General features: G+C 37.8%; 2 non-coding genes across 2 annotated transcripts; both read right to left on the bottom strand.

Annotated features, from left to right (window-relative positions):
- Window positions 1-3,862: 3,862 nt before the first annotated feature.
- On the bottom strand, window positions 3,863-3,952 carry TRNAR-UCU. The gene is given in 2 exon segments: window positions 3,863-3,898; window positions 3,916-3,952. It is a non-coding gene; the product is annotated as a tRNA-Arg (tRNA).
- Window positions 3,953-13,661: 9,709 nt separating this feature from the next.
- TRNAR-UCU lies at window positions 13,662-13,751 on the bottom strand. The gene is given in 2 exon segments: window positions 13,662-13,697; window positions 13,715-13,751. It is a non-coding gene; the product is annotated as a tRNA-Arg (tRNA).
- Window positions 13,752-15,056: the final 1,305 nt, after the last annotated feature.

Raw genomic sequence — 15,056 nt, 5'->3', positions numbered from 1 at the left:
CTGTGGGGTTAGGGGAGCTCGGAGTTTGTGTTAGTTTACTCATAGAGTCAATGAAATGGGATTTGAATATGGTAGAAGTTTCAGTTTGGTGTTGTTAGGACAAGGATTTGGTGCTGATTGGTTTCCAGGGTGTAGGATTTGATTAATAGAGTTCTAAAATTTTGTTGCGTTAGTATGATGGCTTGTTTGGGGGTTGGGATAAAAGTTTTTCTTGTCAAGAATAATTTGTTTTTTGGTGAGGTTACGTAGGTTTGAAAGTGTATGGGTGATTTTGTCTTAGTCCAGAGTTTCCAGGTCAAGTCTCTTTTTTGCATCAGAGCACAAGTAGAATGGGATAGCCAGGGAGAGAGAAGAGATTTAACTCTTCTTTTTCCTAAGAGGAGTTAGAGAGTTTAGTATTGTTAAGAAAAATGTTGTTAAATTTTGGCACTGTTTCATTAAGTGGTAGATATGACAGGAAGGACCAGTTAATAGAGGTGAGTGTGCTATTAAGACCGTCAGGGTTGAAATTAGTTAAGCTATGGCAGTATTTTAATTTATGTGGCCTTGGTAGGTGTGGAGTGAATCTTTGGAAGAAGATGGGAGAGTGGTCACTAATTGAATCAGGTAGAGGTATAGGGTGATGGTATGGAACTGGGTTTGATATGAGTATCCAGTCTATGATGTAGCAGGTGATATTGGGTTTATTGAAGTGAGTGGGGGAGGTGACTAGTTGTGAGAAATTACGAATCTTGATGCAATAGCTAGGGGAGTTAGATGTAAGGGATAACCAGCTGATGTTAACATCATCTAACGGGATAGTTTTGTTGGTTACATTGTGTGTGAACCAGGAGAATATGTGTTCTAGTAGTGGGATATTGTCACCAGGGAAATATATATGGCAGTTAGAGTTAGTGTTTTAAAATCATTTCATTTACAGTTCACAGTTAAGAGTTCAGCTGGAAGAAAAGTGTTCCTATTTTTGTCTCTGTCCTCATAATTTATGACTTTGTCCAGCAAATACATGAAATGTTGTGAATAAAGGTGGAGTGTGAAGAACAGGATTATGTTGGGGTTGGTGGGAATTCAAGTTAAAGAGCAGGTCTGAAGAAGCCAGGAGAAAAGTGGAAATACTGTTGTGGAGAACTGAATGAGGAAGCTATTGGACTGGTTGTTTAGAAATGGGAGTAGTTGATTTTATGTGTACAATAGGTATGGAAGTAGAGAGAGAGGGAGACTGACTGGACGGGGATAGAGGAAGAGGAAGTGCTGGGTTGGTGGGGGAGGTATAGTTAGCTATAAGTGTGGATTAGCTATGAACACTGTCATTTTACTTATTTTCAGTTATTACTGAATTCCCTAATATACGGCAGCCATGGTGGTGCAGTGGTTAGCACTGCTGCATCACAGCAAGAGGTTCTCTGGTTAAATCCTCAGCTGGGGTGCCTTCTGTTCGGAGTCTGCATTTCCTCCCTGTGGTCATGTGGGTTTTCTCCAGGTGCTCCAGTTTCCTACCAAAGACATGCTGTAGGTGGATTGGTCACTCTAAAATTGGCCCTAGGTGTGAGTGTGTGTGTGCCTTCTGTGGAAGGTTGGGCAACAGGCTGGCAACTCAACACCATAAAACTCCACTGCCAATCATGAGCAGACAGGTGATCTACTGTGGCAACCCCTAACCAGGAAAAAGCCAGAAGAAGATTGAATTCCCTAATATAATTTGGTTTCAGTTTTGCTTATCCTTACTATTATTCTTTATATTTATGTATTTTTATTTTGTACAAAAATCTTGTTGTTATATCCTTTATCTCTTTATTAACTGACTATTTAATTTCTCAGAATTTTGCCTGAAATATGTTAAACAGCTTAAAGCAGGAAGGGAGGAACAGTTTCTTAGTAACTCAATGGTCTGGTTATTTACTAGAAACATAATGCTCCTGTAAAAGAAACAAGTTAATAAACTATCAAACAGTATAAGCAAATCTTTCCAAACGTTGACACTATTGAATTAAAACAAGCATTTATTGGATTATACCCTGCTGAACTAGCTGCAACGTGGTGCTGAAAGAAGGCACGTGCAACCTCAGTTATTCAAAGCATTGTGTGTCATTTATACTTTATTCTCTGGACTTACTGACCACATACTTATTCATATTATTGGCTTTCTCCATGAATTTCATGTCCTGCACTTTGCTTGAGCCATGCTGTTGGTAAGCATTGTTTAATTCTGCAACTGATTTGTATGCAAATCACAGGCTGTAGCCAGATTTAAACTTGCAATTTCCACTCCGGAGAAAAGAAAATCTTTTCTTTTTACCATATTTATTTTTGTTTTCCAAAAGTATATTACAGTAGATAACAATAAAAAAATTGTGAGATACAAAGTAATATTTGTTTCAACATGCAATCAGGTCGTATTTCTGCTGTAATATTTGTTTCAACATGCAATCAGGTCATATTTCTACTAAGTCACATAGACTAAAGCCCATTTACTGTTTATTTTCAAAATTAACCAGGAAAATGCATAGAATTATCCTAACTGCACGGTGCAGTAAACTCGTAACACACTATAGACAATGTTTACAGCAGGTACAACAGCAGCTAAGGGGCAGAAGCATGAGTGAGATGTATTTGTATTTTATTCATCCTTAAGTTGCTTGTCTAAGCTTCCTTGATTTGTACTTAGCATAGGGGAATTTTGTATACAATGTGATGATTTAGTTATTTGAAAATATTCATTCTTTTAGAATGTGGTTCAGAAGGAGACTCCAGTATTTTTTAAGATACGTGCATTTATTACTAACTCTTGTGATTAATTTATGTGTTGTAACATATCTAGTTGCTTTGTTCTTGAATTCCTCCGATGATAGTTTGGTTCTATTTGCCCAGTTCTGGGTGATATATAGTTTCATTAGCACAAATAATGTGACTAATATCCATGTGTCCTGCTTAAGTAATTTTTTAGGGGTTATATGTAGGATAGCAAATTGCCATGATAATGTTGACTGCTCGTAACCCATTTTTCTAACTTCACCTTCAGAGAACACCATAACTTGTATGTAAATTTACAGCCCCATAGGATGTGAAAGAGATCAGCGTTCAGTGCAGAGTAGGGACAGTTTAGGAAGTAGTTTGATTTAAATTTATTTAAAATCACTGGTGTGTAGTTGGCATTATTGTTGATCATCAATTGTGTAAAACATCTTTTGGATTCCATCTGTTCACTGAACAATTACAATTTATATGCAATTCTGCCATCTGGTGTCAAGATTGTGTAAATGACAAATGTCTCATTTTGTTCCTCCAAAACTGCCTGCCTGAACTTTAGTAAACCTATCAAGTTTTTTGTGACCCTGCCAGCTCTGGGTTTTTACCTGAATGCCTTAAAGTCCCTGAATGCTTTTAAATCATGCTAAGCCCTTTTGCTTTTTTAATTCTTCATGAGAACTAAAAATCAGTTGCATTTACACATACGGAAACTATTTTATGGTGTGTAACCATAGTAACTATTGAGCTCTTATTTATCATTAGCTCAGATCAGAGGGTTTGGAGTTTGTGTTGCTGTTATTTTTGAACTATAAGGCTTATTTAACTGCCAAACACAGATAATCAGGTTTGCTTTGAATGCACTATGTGGAAGGTGGAATACTTCTGTTTGGCCCATATACAGTCTTTATATTACTTTGAAGTTTATAGGTAAGTATTTGGCTAGTTGTGGGCCATTTTAAGCCAAGCCAATTTTTCAAAGATGCGAATCAAACTCTGTATCTTGTATTTGGTAGGTGAACACCTTAACCATTAAGCCAATTCCCAAACTTTAAACACTACTGCTTCCCAGTCTGGGAATCAAACCCTGGTCTCTTACATGACAAGAAGAAACAAAATTCGACTCTAGTGGGACTCGAACCCACAACCTTTGAATACCTTTTACCATTTTACTAGAAGTCCAATGCGCTATCCATTGCGCCACAGAGCCAGTAACTGTGTGAATACTCGATCACCTGTTTGATATCCCTAAAGACACTGCACTTATAACGTGTTACAGAGAATCCAGTTTAGACTACTGTAGTTAAAATTAAATGACGGTCATCATTTAAATCAGTGCATTCATTCTGTTTGGAACACTTTCTGTTTCATATTCATGCAAGCAAAAGTTGTTCTTATAATGACTCCGAAATTGGAATTATCTTTAGAATGTTGAATTATATTGATATGTAGAGTTTATTCATACATTTGTAAATGTTTAGAGATTTTAATTCAATGAGTATATCCATTAGTGGAATAAATTATATGTGTGCTGCATCTGTTAAGTAAATGTGCTTTTTAAATAGTCATTATGTTTGTTTCTATGCTTTATTCACCTATATGTCATTTAATGTACATTTCAGGCAGTATGGCTGATCAGTTTAGATTTAATGTATAAATAATAGGCCTTATTTGCAACATCTTAAGATTTTTGTTCTCCTTTTATAAGTAGAGATACTGAAAGGGTTACACGTTTCTACCTTTGGGCCCTGCCACATCTCACATTACTCCTCCCCAGTGATCACCATATGCTGGGTTGTACCATGGGTGTGTCTTTTGCTGAATGAACTCATCATTCCACACAGGATATCTTTTTTTACATCTGCAAAATATGAATGACCTGCAACCAAGGAGGGAAATGGACATGTGAGGAGCTGTCATACTGTGGTCAGCTGCTTCAATTGTGGCAAAGTTTTTCCTGGTGAAAAAACATGGTGGGCACTCAAGTTACATCAAGTGTTTCAAAAAGTGCATGCAAAAAGGGGCATTATACTCAATGATTGGTCATTGTGTTGAATATAGCAAAATGATCACATCCATGGACCTGGAAGCCATAGAATAAGCTGTGTGGTGATCACAGGACATTTCACTGTCTACACAGGTTCCCAGGTCCAAAGTTAGAGGATCGATTTCCAGGGGTATGCTTTCAACATGATAGCTGCAGGGGACATGGTGCTTGCTGGAGGATATTATTATAAATTTTTGGCATTTAATTACAGACCATGGTTTTGACACCAGATATTTGTTTGGGAAAGATCCTTTTAGAGGATCTTGGTGTCCTCAGAAGAGTGAATAATGGACCTCATTTACAGTGACCAGTAAATTTGATCAGCCATAAGCCCATACCATTAATTTCAACCACCAAGAAGGAAATGTCAAAGAGGAGTAGCTCATGGACTGAGACCTGGGGTACACCACTGGTGAGAGGTCTTTTGGAGGGGATGGATCCACCCACTCTAATTCCACGTGTTGTCTTCATGAGTCAATCTGCTATCTACTAAGTTACACAGAACTGATATTTAGCAATGAGAGTTCGTTAACAATGCTTGAGTGTGAAATGCCTTAGAGAGATCTAGACATGTGGTGTGTACTGATTTACTGTCATCCATTGCCTCAGTAACCTTCTTATAGAAGTCAACCAGGCTGAGAAGGCAGGGTCTTCCCTTGACAAAATCATACTGCTTTGGATCAAGAGTTTGTAGGTTAGCTATGTCTGTGTTTATTAATTCCATAATGATCCTTTCCATAGCAATACAGATTAATCTCAGTAGCTCAGTTTGTTAAATGCTGTGTGTGATGTACATTTTTAAGTCACAAGACTGGAAAACCTCCCTTATCAGTCTCAACAAAAAGCTGAGATTGCTTATCAATTCTTCTAAAGCCAGCTATGAAGGCAGAATTGTGTCTGACACCAAAAACAACCACAAAGCCTTCTATAGCTATATCAGAAAACCTCCAAGGCAATACCCAGATTTGCTCTGAGCTATTGCACAATGGCACCTCCTATACTGAGCCAACAGATATAGCCAAATCTTGATGAGTGGATGGGTAACAGAAAGTTCAGCCCAAGGATCACTCCAGTTGCCCTACTGGATAGGGACACTGCGAACTAACATCAGGTGACACAGTGCCTGGGCAGATTTTTTTGGGGCTAGGCTTGTAAAGGCTCCAGGGACATTAGCCTAGAACACACCTATGAACCTATGAACTTTTAGGTCTATAATTACCTGGGTCAGTTGACACCCTGCCCTTGTGCAGGAGGATGACTGTTGCTGTCTTCCATTCATATGGGACATGGTCTGTTTAGTGGCTGATACAGAATAATCACTGTAGGGCATTGACAGATCCTTTTTCAGGCTAGCCAGTAGGTATCCTGGTATGTAATCTGGATCCACTGAAGCAGTGTTCTTAGCCTTAGATAGTACCTTGAGGAACTGTTTTTTTGGGAGATCTGGGGGGATGCCACAGATGCAGGTATATGATCTGGGAATGTTAGGAGAAGAGAGGGTGAAGTTTGAGCTAAGTTTATCTGTTAGTGGATTGGCTATGGCCTTTGGGTCTGAGAATATGATATAATTTACTATTAGTTCTGTGCAGTGATGGACATTGTTTTTGAGGTATCTAACACAGCTAAAGAAGGCTTGTGGTTGTCTGTAATCTGGGTGGTTATTTCTATATCATATCTGCCTTTTAATGATTTGATCAGGGAATGGAGAAGAACATTTTTGGCAAGCTGTGAGTTACATTATTTTTACATATACACATATTACATGTATTTGGCCATTGGCATGCCTAAAGTTTATAATACATGCTTTTACCTGAGCCGTCATCCCCCCATTTTGCTATTTGCAGAAATGTATTTGGTTAGTAACCAAACACATTTCTGCAACTAGCACTGTTCCTGCATGGATGCCTGCCTGCTTCCTGAATCACTAATTTACCTCTTTTGCCTGGTTTTCCACCGTCAAATGAGGTAATTAGCATTCTGCATGGATTTCCATGCAGGAACAGTGTCGGCAGGCTCGTGTACATCAGGTCAGCTGTTTCCTGAATCGATCGGCGGCCATATTCTGTGCAGGAGCAGCTACACTGTTCCTGCATGGAAACTTTTGTTTAAGGAATCCCGTGGAAAGTATTACTATTGGGAACAATGTCAAAACTGAGACGAACCAATTAACATTATAGATGAATATTTAAAAAAATATATAAGAAAATAAGTTAAAATGTTACTTGTATATAGATGTGTAGATGATCACAAAAGAGCTGTCAGATTTCCACTTAAAAAAGCAATGAAAAAATCAAGTTGCAATAAAGGTCATGTAAATGAAATGAATTACAGTAAGATGGACACCAGTATTTCCAACTTAAATGAATGAACCAAAAATGTAAACAAAATGTCATCAATGTTTTCGGAGGAGGTTGCCCCCTGTGCCCCATACTTGAATTATTCTCTGACTCACTGCAAAACCAGTTAAAGGGGGTGATTGTTCTTTCAGTCTTCAGATGAACTTGAAGTATCTTTCACTGCAGGACTAGCCTTCTAGTTAATATACTAGTCTGAGGACCTTGCTGTGTGTATCAAATTATTAATTATGTGATGCAAATTATTAATTATGTGATTTAAGAGCTGTACAATGTACTGATCCAAAAATGTTTAGAAAAATTACTTCCTAAGCCATGGAGATTTGCTGCATATACTTATATATGTATATATTAATATATGTGTGTGTGTGTGTGTCTATAGTAATCCTTAAAACAATCAAGCAGTTGATAGAAGGAGTGCACAAAAATTAATATTTATTTATTTAATTGACATTTGTTGACTGGGAAAATCCAACTGGGCTAGTGCCCTTTTTTAAGTAGAGGCCCAGAAAGAAAATCTCCACAGAAGAAACAAAACTTGCAAAGTTACACTGCAAAACTAAAACTATTAAACTCCACACAGATAAAAAGAATATTTACAAAGCATTCATAGAAAGAAATATATATACAAAGTTTGTCAGGTTAAGTATATAATACAGTTGAGCTTTAAAAGGGAATTTCTCACAGGCATGGTGAACAAAATATATATAATAAGATTAAATTCACAAAGTTCACAAGCATATGGAATAGGAGTACAAACTGGGTTTAGTAGCTCACAGCTGAGAAAGTTATAATGTACAACAAATATGAGATGAAGTTGGAGGTAGTTATGTTATTATAGGGCAGGTAGGATGACAGCATATTGCTGTGTCTAGGTTTCGAAAGTGAGAGAACTGTAGTAAGAGTTTGTAGGTATGTGAATATTGAGAGTATTAATGAGTGTAATGAGGGGGGTAGAGTAGATAATAGTAAAGTGATAATGGAGGGCAGTTGGGTAGGGTGGAGGGTGGTATGTGTCAGACTTGCTACAGTGACCGGTCCAGTCTGAAGCAAATGTTGTTATAATGCTTTTTTGAATTCTTGCACCTGAGCTATGTTTCTGATGTGCAAGGATAGTTTATTCCACACTAGAGCAGGTATGTAGCTAAACAGATTTTGTCCTGCAGATTTTCTTGGTTTGTAATTTTCTAGTAGTTGTTGGTCAGAGCTTCTGAGAGTTCTAGAAGGAGAATAGTGTGGGATAAATGGGGTGATAGAAGGACAAGCAGAAGGTCTGTTTAAATGGAATGAATCATAAGGAGTTGTGAGTTGGTAAGTTGGTGGGGGAATTCTAGCCAGTGTAGAAGATTGTTAGATTGGTAATGGTGTGTCTTTGAGGTATGGTTAGCAGCAAATCTTGCAACTTTGTTATTGGTGGAGTCTAGTTTGGAGAGGAGAGAGGATTGTGGGTTAGTTCATATTTGTGAACTGTAAAGAAGACTAGGAAGAAAGAAAGCATGGACAGGAGTAAGTCTAGAATATTCTGAGAGAAACTTGTTATTTCTGTATAGTAACCAAAGTTTTTGATGTGTTTTTTGCTGCAGTGGTGAACATGGAGGCCACATTTCAGTTGGCCATCTATGATGGCTCCAAGCAGTTTGGTGTGTGTTTCAGCCTTGTCTAGGGATGTAATCGAGAAGGTAGGTTTGAGATGTGTGAGAAATATAGCTAAGAAAAGAAGTAGCTTAGTCTTTCTAGGATTTAGGATACATTGGTTATTGGAGAGCCGTTGTTCAATAGAGTTAAAGGATTTTTGGGTGAGATGATGAAGGCCAGAGATACTCTGAGGTAGAGATGACTGTGGAGTCATCTGCATATTGTATAAGAGAAGAGTCAGGACAAAGAACTCGAGTAATTAGTGAAGATATTGAATAATAAGGGACTGAGAACTGACCCTTGAGGAATACCAGTTTTGAAGGGAAGAAAGGAAGACATGGATGAGAGCCATTTCACTGATTGCTGTCTATTAGTGAGATAGCTAGAGAAACAGGAAATATTGGTACTGGATAGGCTGAGGTCAGAGAGTTTGGAGAGTTAGGATGAAAGACAATATCAAATGCTTTAGATAGGTCAAGAAAGAGACATGAAGTAAGTTTGTTATTGTCACTGGCAAGGGGTATGGAGTTTGTGAATGACATGTGTGCAATAGTACTGCTGTGGTAAGGATGGAATCCATGTTATGTGTTTGTAATTAGGTTCTCTTTCAGTAAGCAACCCACAAGTTACCTATGTACACATTTTTCAAGTATTTTGGAGTTGGTGGACAGGATTGCTATAGTGTACAAGTTAAAATAGTTAGGTGGAGTCACCACCCTTACAAAGAAGTGTGGTATAGAATTGTTTCCAAAGCAAGGGAACAGTAGATTCACTAATAGATTGGTTTAGATGACTAGAGATGGGGTAGGTTAAAGAGTTAGCTGCTAGTCTGAGGATGAAAGGACTTAGGTTGTCCATGGTAGGAGATCAAGGCTTGAGCTTGTGAAGGAGGTGTTTTATATAGCTAGCAGAGATGGGCTATAAAGAAAAGGATTAATTGTTATTTGTAGGATAAGAGGGGTCAAGACGAATGTGGGCATGTGGGGTCTGCTTACATGTAGTGTAGGGATCTGTGGGGTTAGGGGAGCTTGGAGTTTGTGTTAGTTTACTCATAGAGTCAATGAAATGGGATTTGAATATGGTAGAAGTTTCAGTTTGGTGTTGTTAGGACAAGGATTTGGTGCTGATTGGTTTTCAGGGTGTAGGATTTGATTAATAGAGTTCTAAAATTTTGTTGGGTTAGTATGATGGCTTGTTTGGGGGTTGGGGTAAAAGTTTTTCTTGTCAAGAATAATTTGTTTTTTGGTGAGGTTACATAGATCTTTGTAGGTTTGAAAGTGTATTGGTGATTTTGTCTTAGTCCAGAGTTTCCAGGTCAAGTCTCTTTTTTGCATTAGAGCACAAGCAGAATGGGATAGCCAGGGAGAGAGAAGAGATTTAACTCTTTTTTTTCCTAAGAGGAGCGAGAGAGTTTAGTATTGTTAAGAAAAATGTTGTTAAATTTTGGCACTGTTTCATTAAGTGGTAGATATGACAGGAAGGACCAGTTAATAGAGGTGAGTGTGCTATTAAGACTGTCAGGGTTGAAATTAGTTAAGCTATGGCAGTATTTTAATTTATGTGGCCTTGGTAGGTGTGGAGTGAATCTTTGGAAGAAGATGGGAGAGTGGTCACTAATGGAATCAGGTAGAGGTATAGGGTGATGGTATGGAACTGGGTTTGATATGAGTATCCAGTCTATGATGTAGCAGGTGATATTGGGTTTATTGAAGTGAGTGGGGGAGGTGACTAGTTGTGAGAAATTACGAATCTTGATGCAATAGCTAGGGGAGTTAGATGTAAGGGATAACCAGCTGATGTTAACATCATCTAATGGGATAGTTACGTTGGTTACATTGTGTGTGAACCAGGAGAATATGTGTTCTAGTAGTGGGATATTGTCATCAGGGAAATATATATGGCAATTAGAGTTAGTGTTATAAAATCATTTCATTTACAGTTCACAGTTAAGAGTTCAGCTGGAAGAAAATTGTTCCTATTTTTGACTCTGTCCTCATAATTTATGACTTTGTCCAGCAAATACATGAAATGTTGTGAATAAAGGTGGAGTGTGGAGAACAGGATTATGTTGGGGGTGGAGGGTATTCAAGTTAAAGAGCAGGTCTGAAGAAGCCAGGAGAAAAGTGGAAATACTGTTGGGGAGAACTGAATGAGAAAGCTATTAGACTGGTTGTTTAGAAATGGGAGTAGTTGATTTTATGTGTACAATAGGTATGGAAGTAGAGAGAGAGGGAGACTGACTGGACGGGGATGGAGGAAGAGGAAGTGCTGGTTTGGTGGGGGAGGTATAGTTAGCTGATAAGTGTGGATTAACTATGAGCACTGTCATTTTACTTATTTTCAGTTATTACTGAATTCCCTAAATAGGGTGGCCACGGTGGTTAGCATTGCCACCTCACAGCAAGAGGTTCTCTAGTTCAATCCTCAGCTGGGGTGCCTTCTGTGCAGAGTCTGCATGTCTTCCCTGTGGTCATGTGGGTTTCCTCCAGGTGCTCCAGTTTCCTCCCAAAGACATGCTGTAGGTAGATTGGACACTCTAAAATTAGCCCTAGGTGTGAGTGCGTGTGTGCCTTCTGTGGAAGGTTGGGCACCGGGCTGGAAACTCGACACCATAAAACTCCACTTCCAATCATGAGCAGACAGGTGATCCACTGTGGCGATCCCTAACCAGGAAAAAGCCAGAAGAAGATTGAATTCCCTAATATAATTTGGTTTCAGTTTCGCTTATCCTTACTATTATTCTTTATATTTATGTATTTTTATTTTGTACAAAAATCTTGTTGTTATATCCTTTATCTCTTTATTAACTGACTATTTAATTTCTCAGAATTTTGCCTGAAATATGTTAAACAGCTTAAAGCAGGAAGGGAGGAACAGTTTCTTAGTAACTCAATGGTCTGGTTATTTACTAGAAACATAATGCTCCTGTAAAAGAAACAAGTTAATAAACTATCAAACAGTATAAGCAAATCTTTCCAAACGTTGACACTATTGAATTAAAACAAGCATTGATTGGATTATGCCCTGCTGAACTAGCTGCAACTTGGTGCTGAAAGAAGGCACGTGCAACCTCAGTTATTCAAAGCATTGTGTGTCATTTATACTTTATTCTCTGGACTTACTGACCACATATGTAGTCATATTACTGGTTTTCTCCATGAATTTCATGTCCTGCGTTTTGCTTGAGCCATGCTGTTGGTAAGCATTAATTCTGCAACTGATTTGTATGCAAATCACATGCTGTAGCCAGATTTAAACTTGCAATATCCACTTCAGAGAAAAGAAAATCTTTTCTTTTTTCCATATTTATTTTTATTTGTTTTCTAAAAGTATATTACAGTAGATAACAATACAAACAATCATGAAAATTGTCAGATACAAAGTAATATTTGTTTCAACAAGCAATCAGGTCGTATTTCTACTGTAATATTTCTTTCAACATGCAATCAGGTCATATTTCTACTAAGTCACATAAAATAAAGCCCATTTACTGTTTATTTTCAAAATTAACCAGGAAAATGCATAGAATTATCCTAACTGCACGGTGCAGCAAACTCTTAACACACTATAGACAATGTTTACAGCAGGTACAACAGCAGCTAAAGGGCAGAAGCATGAGTGAGATGTATCTGTATTTTATTCATCCTTAAGTTGCTTGTCTAAGTTTCCTTGATTTGTACTTAGCATAGGGGAATTTTGTATACAATGTGATGATTTAGTTATTTGAAAATATTCATTCTTTTAGAATGTGGTTCAGAAGGAGACTCCAGTATTTTTTAAGATACGTGCATTTCTTACTAACTCTTGTGATTAATGTATGTGTTGTAACATATCTAGTTGCTTTGTTCTTGAATTCCTCCGATGATAGTTTGGTTCTATTTGCCCAGTTCTGGGTGATATATAGTTTCATTAGCACAAATAATGTGACTAATATCCATGTGTCCTGCTTAAGTAATTTTTTAGGGGTTATATGTAGGATAGCAAATTCCCATGATAATGTTGACTGCTCGTAACCCATTTTTCTAACTTCACCTTCAGAGAACACCATAACTTGTATGTAAATTTACAGCCCCATAGGATGTGAAAGAGATCAGCGTTCAGTGCACAGTAGGGACAGTTTAGGAAGTAGTTTGAATTAAATTTATTTAAAATCACTGGTGTGTAGTTGGCATTATTGTTGATCATCAATTGTGTAAAACATCTTTTTGATTCCATCTGTTCACTGAACAATTACAATTTATATGCAATTCTGTCATCTGGTGTCAAGATTGTGTAAATGACAAATGTCTCATTTTGTTCCTCCAAAACTGCCTGCCTGAACTTTAGTAAACCTATCAAGTTCTTTGTGACCCTGCCAGCTCTGGGTTTCTACCTGAATGCCTTAAAGTCCCTGAATGCTTTTAAATCATGCTAAGCCCTTTTGCTTTTTTAATTCTTCATGAAAACTACAAATCAGTTGCATTTACACATACTGAAACTATTTTATGGTGTAACCATAGTAACTATTGAGCTCTTATTTATCATTAGCTCAGATTAGAGGGGTTGGAGTTTGTGTTGTTGTTATTTTTGAACTATAAAGCTTATTTAACTTCCAATCACAGATAATCAGGTTTGCTTTGAAGGCACTATGTGGAAGGTTGAATACTTCTGTTTGGCCCATATACAGTCTTTATATTACTTTGAAATTTATAGGTAAGTATTAGGCTAGTTGTGGGCCATTTTAAGCCAAGCCAATTTTTTCAAAGTTGTGAATCAAACTCTGTATCTTGTATTTGGTAGGTGAACACCTTAACCATTAAGCCAATTCCCAAACTTTAAACACTACTGCTTCCCAGTCTGGGAATCAAACCCTGGTCTCTTACATGACAAGAAGAAACAAAAATCGACTCTGGTGGGACTCGAACCCACAACCTTTGAATGCCTTTTACCATTTTACTAGAAGTCCAATGCGCTATCCATTGCGCCACAGAGCCACTAACGATGTGAGCACTGGATCACCTGTGTGATATCCCTAAAGACACTGCACTTATAACGTGTTACAGAGAATCCAGTTTACACTGCTGTAGTTAAAATTAAATGACGGTCATCATTTAAATCAGTGCATTCATTCTGTTTGGAACACTTTCTGTTTCATATTCATGCAAGCAAAAGTTGTTCTTATAATGACTCCGAAATTGGAATTATCTTTAGAATGTTGAATTATATTGACATGTAGAGTTTATTCATACATTTGTAAATGTTTAGAGATTTTAATTCAGTGAGCATATCCATTAGCAGAATAAATTATTTGTGTGCTGCATCTGTTAAGTAAATGTGCTTTTTAAATAGTCATTATGTTTGTTTCTATGCTTTATTCACCTATATGTCATTTAATGCACCTTTCAGGCAGTATGGCTGATCAGTTTAGGTTTAATTTATAAATAATAGGCCTTACTGGCAACGTCTTAGGATTTTTGTTCTTTTCTAAGTAGAGATACTGGAAAATATAAACCTATGAACCTATGGAAGGGTTACACGTTTCTATCTTTGGACCCTGCCACATCTCACATTACTCCTCTCCAGTGATCACCGTATGCTGGGTTGTACCATGGGTGTGCCTTTTGCTGAATGAACTCATCATTCCACACAGGATAGCTTTTTTTACATCTGCAAAATATGAATGACCTGCAACCATGGAGGGAAATGGACATGTGAGGAGCTGTCATACTGTGGTCAGCTGCTTCAATTGTGGAATAGTTTTTCTTGGTGAAAAAACATGGTGGGCACTCAAGTTACGTCAAGTGTTTCAAAAAATGCATGCGAAAAGGGGCATTATACTCAGTGATTGGTCATTGTGTTGAATATAGCAAAATGATCACATACATGGACCTGGAAGCCATGTAATAAGCTGTGTGGTGATCACAGGACATTTCACTGTCTACACAGGTTCACAGGTCCCTAGCTAGAGGATTGATTTCCAGGGGTATGCTTTCAACATGATAGCTGCAGGGGACATGGTGCTTGCTGGAGGATATTATTATACATTTTTGGCATTTAATTACAGCCCATGGTTTTGACACCAGATATTTGTTTGGGAAAGATCCTTTTAGAGGATCTTGGTGTCCTCAGAAGAGTTAATAATGGACCTCATTTACAGTGACCAGTAAATTTGATCAGCCATAAGCCCATACCATTAATTTAAACCACCAAGAAGGAAATGTCAAAGAGGAGTGGGTCATGGACTGAGACCTGGGGTACACCACTGGTGAGAGGTCTTTTGGAGGGGATGGATCCACCCA

Source organism: Protopterus annectens, chromosome 4.part0 (genome assembly GCF_019279795.1).
Source record: "Protopterus annectens isolate FY-2018-M chromosome 4.part0, PAN1.0, whole genome shotgun sequence".
Lineage (NCBI taxonomy): Eukaryota > Metazoa > Chordata > Ceratodontiformes > Protopteridae > Protopterus > Protopterus annectens.
The sequence above is the reverse complement of the archived record's forward strand: the minus strand, read 5'-3'. Positions and strand labels throughout refer to the sequence as shown.